The following is a 9710-nucleotide window of genomic DNA, read 5'->3' as shown; positions in this document are numbered from 1 at the left end:
GGTGCGCCATTTTTTCTCGTCGCGCACAGCCGCGAAAGGGGGCTCCGGGGATGGGCGCAACACCATCTCCTGCGTCTTGGGTTTCGGCGTCGAATTTCACGGACAATGAAGTCGCCCAACCGAATGTCGATGTTCCCGTCGCGACTTCGCGCGCAGAATCCGGCGGAAACGCGATCGGCGTACGCGAGAGTCGGATATAAAGTTCGCAAAATTCCGCGACGTAGATTCCGGTCACGCGCGGGGTAATGTCTCCCGCGGTAACTTTGCCGCCCGCGGGAAATAATTATGATAATTCGGCCGAGCGTTCTCGATGCACGATAATTGGGAAGATCAGCTTCGACAGGTCACGCCGCGCTTTCTCCGCCCGAAGTTCTCCCTTCGTGGGTATCGCGAAAACATGAGGTGTTTTGCAAACTCCCGCATATACGTTCTCGCGTATAAAAATTTGGCGTAGCGTGAAACAGTTATCGACATCTTGCCTTGCTCATTGACATTCTAGAGAAAAACCTATTTCTTTTCGCGCGACCGTGCTGTAGTGTGTTATTTTTAAACGTATAAATATACAATTTGGCTGAAGCTCTTTTCGCATGTCTTCCGCGACTTTAAATCACGTTATTTAATACGTCATTCAACATGTCAGTTATAATTTAATACGCTTAAACGTGTTAAATGACCTGATTTGAAACGGTAAGAGACACGTTAAAAAAGATTTAGCCAAAATAACACACTTAGATACAGTGCAGCATTGCAGTGTGTCGTAAGAAGGAAGAAAGTATTAGAAAATACTGTCACGTTCTCAGTTGAAACGTCGTAAAGATTATTGCAAGTTGGTACTAATAATTTGGAACTTTAGCGACCAATATATTGGATAAAGATCAATATGTCAGGTTAAAATTCGTCAAAATATTACGCAAAAATCCAGTATCACACACAAAATTTAACTTTTTGCCAGGTTGTACTCAGATTCTTGCACTGTACGTCAAGATTATTTGAATTTCAGATCACACGTCTACAGGGATCGCTGTATGACCCCGACTTCAATTTCGTACGTCGACAGTCTTCGATTGCACGAATAATGAACTCGCGAATGATGACACGCGATGTCGAGATCTCGAGGAATCATAATTTCGAGAGGGGCATCGCGCGAATGTCGCGCGAGCCGCGCGGACGACCAAATGAATCTCGTAATTTGTAGTTCATAATTTGCATAATGACAATGCGAGCCGTCGAATATTCTGATATACTTCTGATAGCGCGGTAATTGCGTTAATGACAGATTTTAATCAAGCGCGGGATTTTCGATTCCCGCGCGATCAAACCAGCACGGTCCGCCTGAAAATGCAATCATCGTTCCGCCATATCGATCGGAAGAATCGCCTGTTATAACGCATACACTTCTTTTTTTTTACGGCGATATCGAGCGGCGTGATTTAACGCAGAACAGTGCAATCATTCATCTTCCGGTTAAAGGCACTTTTTTACGCGCTTCGGGCGAGTATTTTGCGGAAATCTCTCTCCGAGATTACGAACGAGCGGTGTGGATGAAGAGAGAGAGAGAGAGAGAGAGAGAACGAGAGATGGAGGTTGGAGGGATGACTAGGAGGAGGAGGAAGAGGGAAGCGTGTTACGAGGGAACCTCGGCCGATAATCAATGTTTCACAATTTGCCAGCCGCCGGGTAATAAATTAAGCGAATTTTATTCGTGTCTGTATAACCGCGTTAAATATTTACATCCGTCGCTGATTGCGAATAGTGACTGTCCATTTGAGCGGCCGTCGGAACGCGCGCTAAATGCCTGATCATACGCGAATTTTCTGTGCTACGTGTCCGCGACCGGCGGCATGCGCGAGATTCGCGCACGGAATAAGAAAGTACTGTTTGTATTGTGACGTTTCGAAAACAAACGTCAAAGCGCGCGCGCGCGCGCGCGCATGCATTAAACGAAGCATTGTCTTTTTCAGGGTTGGGAAGTAACTCGTTACTTGTAACGAAGTTGCAGTTACAATTACATTTTGTCGATAACTGTAACTTAACTTAGTTACTTTTTTCCTATCTGTAACTGTAACTTAACTTAGTTACTTATTTTTAGTAACTTGTATCGTTTTTAACAGTTACTTTAATAGTTACTTGGTGAACATAAAATAAAGTTAAAATTATATAGTAATTGTATATTAATTTAATAACCCAAATAGCACAGAAAATTCAAAAAGAATTAGAAAAGAATCCAGTCGTATGTCACTAATTCTGAGTTCATTTTCAGATGCAGAAAGAATTCTTCAGAGAAAAGAATTCTTCATTAATTCAGTGAAAAGAATTCTTTCTGCATTTAAAAATAAACTCAGAATTGGTGGCATACGACTGAATTCTCTTTAAATTCTCTGTGCTATCTGGGAAATTTATCAACGTATTTATGGAGCATGTGATTAAATTCTTTTACCTTTACAAGGCTGTCATTAAATTTTTATTATATTAAGTACACATTTGAAATTTATTAAGTGGATTGACTAATTAATGTGATAGATGTTAATTATAAAATTCCATTTTTACATTTTAGTAAAGCTTAAAATGTAAGATTTTTGTATTTACAATAATAATTTACAATTATTTCAAGAAAGTAACTTAAAAGTAACGACTCGTTACTTTTTGAATAACTGTAACTGCAACGAGTTACTTTTCATAGCCAGTAACTTGTAACTGTAACATTTTCAGCAAAGGGAATTGTAACTCTAACTAGTTATTTTTAAAAAGTAACTTTCCCAACCCTGCTCTTTTTCTTCTGTGTTGAGAGAAAAAATATCTAAGAAATAGCAAATATTTATTTTAGTACTAACGACATATTTTCACTTATACTAATGTAAAATATGTTTCAAATAAAAAAAAAATTTATTTTTTAAAACTTAGGTTAAGAAAGGTTAGAAATGCTTAGTTTTTTACTATTTAAATAAAAATAATAATAATCTTATATGTGTGTTACTGATACTGTTATTTTCGTGCCAGGATAACAAAAAATATGGTTGGTGTCGAAAATGGTTTTAATTTTAGTTAGACCATAACCATTTTTTTCTCTCAGTGCATTCAATGACCGACGATTACTCCATGCACGGTACAGTGTGACGTTGTATCCCGCAATTTCTGCAGGAAATTGCGGGCCAACACGATATTTCGTGATAATAATTGCGCCTGTGTGTGTCGGGATAATTTCCGTGTACGCACAGCGCCACGTATGCCCTATCATTCCCGGGAGTTACACGATTTTCAGATTTTTTTTAGATTGAAAATCGCATAAGCCCTGGCTATAATAGGATTATAATAGCTGTAATTGTAACGGTTCACTTTTATTTAAATCTTATTCGTTGAGACGGAAAATCTAAGGCATGGTAGAGCATTCGTGATGTCATGTGTGCGTCGTGTTTCGCGCTTGAAATCGTCCGCATATATTTGATCTGATTTTCACGAGAGACGCGGAAAAAGACCTTCGCAAACGTTAGACGCGAGACAACGTCGATACGCGGCATTTCAGCATTCGCGCACGATCACGGCGATCGATCGATCGACACGCGTTTGATTTGCACAATGTCGTAATTCACTGAAACTGAATACACCGGTGTCTTGAAACCGGAGCGACCAATGACACACGATACGCCATTTCCCGTACATCAAAGCATCTGGGTAATATGCTCGTTCCAATTTCAAGGTATTACTATGTTATCGCAGGGCAAATGCGCGCACGAATCGTCACAAATAATTTCCTGTGAGTGTTTGCCGCGTCGATATCTTCGTGATTGCTGTTTCAGCCGAGACGACGAGCGTCTGTGTTCAAGTGACGAACGCGAGGGCGCTAAATTGTACGTTCTTTTTTCCTTCCGCAATTCTCAACGTTACGCATCCCCGTGACTCAATCCCCGAACTGCAATTTTGCTGCAAGTATCACTGGAATTGCCGAGGTTGTCGCGCGTATTTTCTCTCTTTCTTCTTTTTTTCTCTCTGGAAGTGCTCGTAATTCGATGGAGAAAGCCTTGACTTTTTTAATCGCCAATTATCGGAAGTTCCGTTTCGACGGAATCAACCCCGGCAGTTGGCTCTCGAGGAATCTCTTATTAAATATCACGCGACAGAAGAGCGAGGACGCGCGTCCTGCACTTATCGATCGGCTATAAAATTATACTTGCATTCGTAGACACATGTAGCTGGACGTGTTGGTGAAATCGATTGATGCGGCATAGACGCGAACGGACCGTGAGGGATGAGTCCGTTGGAACGAAACGTCCAGGGATGAATTCTGGTGGGTGCGGGAAAGAGGGTGGAATGAGAGAGAGAGAGAGAAAGAGAGGGGAGTGAGAGGAAGAGAGGGTGAGCGGGAGGTGGAGAGAGAGGGAATGATGCCGGTCGACCTGACAGGGGGTTCATTCTGTATTTTATGGCTGACTCCCCCCTGCGCGCAGAGTGTTGCTAGCGCGGTATAGCCATTGGCGATAAGGTGATAAGCTCAAATGTATTGGTTCCTATCAAATTGCACGCTTTACTGCTATAGGCAACCCTCATAAACGCCAGACGCATCTATTTCTCTATCTACGGCCGCGTGTTTAAGGGCAGCGTTTTTGCCGCTCTCAAACCGTCCAAGTGCAATTCTCTTCGCGTGCACAGACGCTTTCGGGTCGTTTGCTCATCGTTCTCTGGCAAATTATCGCATCGACTCCTCGTATACATGCGTATCGATTCGTCGGTTAGAGTTTTTGCGTTCTTTACCGCTTGAGATGGAATGTGTAGTTTGTAATGTAAAATATGTAATTTGTAATGTGCTCACGTAAAGTATGTCTGTTTGTCGCATCTGCTCGATTGTATTCTCGCGTGCCGATCGACGTACCGGTAAATTATTTCGCTCAAAATTGCTCGTCTAGTCTAATCCATATCTCTGGATACGACAAAAGCCACGAGTTGCGCGCAAGGATTCACCGTGCGAGCGCAGATAGCGCTCAGAAAATTAAATTCCTGCCTGCACCGAACGTTGGACAAGGGTAGGGGGAGGCAGGACGGCAGAGGAGGATGGAGAGAGAATAGCAAATAAATTACGTTCAATCTCCATCATCGAGAGAGCGAAAGTGGAGGAAGATAGAGGCCGACGGGGGCATGATAGGGAGAATGAGGAGGGCGGAAAGAAAGGAAGATAAAGACGGACGGAAAATGGGGCTCTCTGGCTCTCGTTTGAGAAACTCGGAGAGCGGCCCGGAGAGCCAATAATAAGTAAGCCGGCCTCTCTCTCTGTCTCTCGTTAGAAGTTGATTAAAAATACAAAAGAACAGTTCCTCTCTTCTAGTTTTAGGGTTTTCCACGGCTAAGTGGAAATCACGAGTCGGCCAGATCGCGAATAATAACGGCCGGACGTAATTGACTGTTTGCTCTTGCCCCGGCCAAGCTCTCGACTTGCTCCACCGTGAAAAACGTTTCCCGTATTTTTTTTCTATCTATTTTTTTTTCTTTCAACCAGACTTCACTAGCCGTCCTAGCTGCCGCGTCGAACCGTGTCTCTTTCTCTCTTACTCTCAGGATCACAGCGAAAATATAAGGTTAGTGTTCGATGAGCTCGAAGGAAACCCGGCGTCGTAAATAGAGTACTTAATCGAATACGTGTCGGGGAATAGCGAGAGTGCGATCGGGCGAAGAAACGCTGCATCACATTTATGTCGTTGGGACAGGGCGAACCGGATCGACGTAAAAGAAAAAGGCTCGATATAAAGGACGTTATTACAGGGACACGGTATAAAATTTTGCGCAGACCTGCTTCTGAATTTTCCACACAAGGAGCGCCGAACCGACCGACGGCGAAAGCGTAAATATACGCTCGCGGGGGTGGCGTTGCATTTGCATGCACATACCGGAATCTCGCTTTATTCCGGAGGTCGTGAGAAATCCGAGATCTTAAATACTTAAGATGACTCACTTCACTCCGAAACTGATTGCGTTAAAAATTTGCGAGGTAACCTCTCCGTCTCAGACGCCGCGATATTTTCCAAAGCATACGTCAGCTTCACGAATCGTCGGTAATGGTGTTCAGAAATGATGGTTACTATTCTAAAGTTAATAGCGTTGTGGGGACGGTATCATTTGAATCTCAGAAAAGGGAAGATGATATAGGTGACGTAAAGCGTGTACATATATCTTCTACGTGCATGCTCTCCATTTTCCCACGTTCGTCCCAGATTTATATCGTTCTTAGAGTTCTTCGAACCCCTCCCTTCTGCGTCTCTCTCTCTCTCTCTTTCTCTCTCTCTCTCCCTCTCTCTCCCTCTTCCTCTCTCTATTTCTCTCTTTGTCTCTCTCTCTCTCTCTCTCTCTCTCTCTCTCTCTCTTTCTCTCTCTCTCTTTCATCCAGTTCATGACCTGATTTTGGTATCATGTTTCGTCTCTCTTTTGCTCCGCGTGACATTTCACGCGCGCACGGAGATCGATCGTCGAGTATCTTTAACTCGTTCGCATTAAGCGCCCATTCTATGGCGGTTTTCCTGCCGCGCTGGTGCTCGAGAAAGCCATTAAGATCGCCGCGATACTGGCCGCCTCGAGACATCAGCTTTACCGTCGGTATTTAAAGGAACGCTGATTGTCAATAAAAATCTCGGGCGGCTCATTGAAAAGTTCTTATACTCGATAAACGATTTTTACGCGGCGGAAATATTCCTTACGATCCGCGGGCAGACGATACACTCACGAGTGTAGTGCAGAAAGCAATGAAAAATCCCGTCGCGGGAGGGAGCGGAACGCACAAAACGATGAAGTCTACTTCCGTTGGATTATTATTAATCGTCGGGCGAGAACAAGCGGGCACTTATTACGAATTATAAAGCGTCAGCTTAAGCGTACGCGCGTGCGAGAAAGAGAAAGAGAGAGAGAGAGAGGGAGAAAGAGAAGGAGGAAGCGAGAATTTGAAACACGAGCACTTCTCCGTAAGAGCTTTCCGGGTGACAATATCCTTGTAATCACTTCTATCCAAAACTGGGGTTTTCAAGGCAAGCTACAGCACCGACGAGAAATATCGCGCCGAGAGCTATAAGGATTTATAAGGAAACCCCGTCCACAATATTCGCCAACTTTCGGAACGACTTTACTTCTTAATAAGATTCAACGTTCCAAAATGAAATTCGAAGCTGTGTGTGCAGCAGGACGAAGGTCGTTTTGTGGCGCGGCGTGCTTTTGCAAACTTTCTCGGCCAAACTTTCGAGGCTTCCTGCGCTTTTTTTTCTCTTGTCGAGTAGTATATCTCGACAGCAATCCCGGTGTAGGAGCCTGTCGCGTTTCGACAGCGGTGCATGCGCGAGAAAACGCCCTAATTTGTCGTCATCGCTCTCCAAATTTCTTACAGCGAAGTTTCGCTCGAAGAGTAGAGTGACTGTCGAATCACTCGAGCTCGAGTGATTTTTCATTCATGTAGAGTGAATTCTCCACTTGAAGTTAAAGAGTGATTCTAGCACATATAGTCGGTTGCAAATCGATTCGCACACTCTCCACTGAATGAAGTTGCTTCGAGTTGTCGGGGTTGAAAGTATGCTCAGCGATCGGTTACGATAGGAGCCGAGATGACAGTACAGAATGTGATGTTTGTTGAGATTTGAATGAAAGAATTTATCTTAAATCAAGAGAACGTTATGTTGAGAAGTAAGAATTTTTATATATTTATAAAACATGTTTGCGTGCTATTTCCAAATCAAAAGATATTTGTATGAAAGAACATTTGAAATTGCTTGAGCATACCAGTGAAATGTCTCGGAAACTATTCCGTTCCCTTAACAGTCAATAAACAGCCGCAAGACGAATCAAATAAAATAAACGTGGCAAAATCACGAGAAAAGGTAGATTAGGGAAGGAGGTTGCGTGTCGTTAATTTTACGACTATTTTTACTGACTGTCAAGCCAGAAATCTTATTAACTCGAACAAAATTCTGATAGCTTCGACCAGAATTTCTGGTTCGTTCATATTTCATCAGAAATTTGGTTAATCTGAACAAACTCTTCTCTCCGTGAGGGAAAAGGATAGTTTTCGGAGCATTGTATAAGTATGCTCATGCGATCAGAAGCATTTTTTCATACAGACATCTTTTTATTTGTGAAAATGGCAAGAATTTTGGACATGCGTTTTCTCGCTTCTAACATCATCAATCTACAATTGTGCGGCGAGTATCCAAGAGTCTCAGCGCGTCGCTCATAGGCGCGATAAGCGAGAGAGAAAGTTTCGTGAAATGAGAAATCCGTGAAATTTATTTTATCTGCCGCACACACGTATCTCTCTCGCGCGCGTGACTCCGTTATGAATTGCAAACTAGTCGCGATGTCTCCGTCGATCCACTGCGGCGGATGCGTCTATATTTCAGACGGAACTTACAGTGAAAAAAGAATTTTATCGTCGAGACGAAAATTTCGTACATCGGATAAAAATTTGATTAAAGTAGGATCAAAGTAGAATGTTTGATAATTGAGAGATTTATCGCCGTTATTATGTGTGTTTTGCTTTCTCTCTAATACATCCCACGTGACACGAGCGAAGATCACGATAATGCCAACTAAATCGTACGCTGAGAAAAAAGTGATGGAGTCACTTTTAATGAGTCACTTTGCTTGAACGAACAAAGTTCGTTCGAGCAAATGTTTGATCGATTGAACGAATTATATTGTTGCTGCGACAAGAGTAGAGCAAAGTAGAATAGAGAGAGAGAGAGAGAGAGAGAGAGAATTATTAATTGATACAATGATTGCGATTTGGTCACTATGTCAACGCAACGCAACGTATTATTGCACTAATGTGTAATTCATTTAATAGACACAATATTTCTTCGACCGTCGACTTTGTCGATCTAACCACTTTTTTCTTCAGTGTATGTAGCAAATATTTCAATTCCAAGTATAAAAATAATTTTTCCAATATACTTAGGCGAATTGCTTTACGAAGAAAGATGACTCTGTCGCAATTTCGCCCGGCATTGATATGTATTTGTTACCATCCGCCGCGCCTCTTTCTTCGTCGTTCTCTACCTTCGCCGTTACATCCGCGTCTTCGACACACCGGACCCCAACCCTACTCGTCTCGCCCGTCACTGTCCTCTCCTCTCCTCTCCTCTCCTCAGCCAGCTTGTTTGACTCACACCCTCGCGTATATCAGCCTCTCTCTGCGTTTCCCGGCCGGAGCTTCCTAACTTCGCTCCCTCTACAACTCTCGCGAACTGTTATCGCCTCGTTGTGTACAGGGTGTCCTCATTTCCGCGATCGCTCGAGCATTTGCCACAAGTTGGAACAGAAGCTCGCGGACGCTCCGAGACGTGAAATTGATTTCTCCGTAGCGGCAGATTATTATCGGCGGACCGCGCAATAATCTCGAGGCTTTGCTCGCACCTCGAAATCGATTCCTATATCCGAGACCGGTCCTCCTCGCCGTCCCGTGGGAAATCGCGCGGAAGATTTCATATGAATTTTATCCGCGATTTAAATCGGCTACGAGCTGTGTGTGTTCTCGAATTAAAATTTAAGATTTATCCCTACGCGCGCGTTGGTGTCGCGCGCGACTAACCAGCCGAGCTGAATCCGGAAACCCGTTGCATAAAGAACGAATTTTTTTACGCCGTACCGAAAAAGACCGTAGCAACCGCGACGGTTTTCCTGTATTTCTCTCTTTCTCTCTCTCTCTCTCTCTCTCTCTCTCTCTCTCTCTCTCTCTCTCTCTCTCTCTC

This window comes from Odontomachus brunneus, unplaced genomic scaffold, assembly GCF_010583005.1.
Source record: "Odontomachus brunneus isolate Ranch 3 - 2012 unplaced genomic scaffold, Obru_v1 Obru_scaffold_011, whole genome shotgun sequence".
Lineage (NCBI taxonomy): Eukaryota > Metazoa > Arthropoda > Insecta > Hymenoptera > Formicidae > Odontomachus > Odontomachus brunneus.
The sequence above is the reverse complement of the archived record's forward strand: the minus strand, read 5'-3'. Positions refer to the sequence as shown.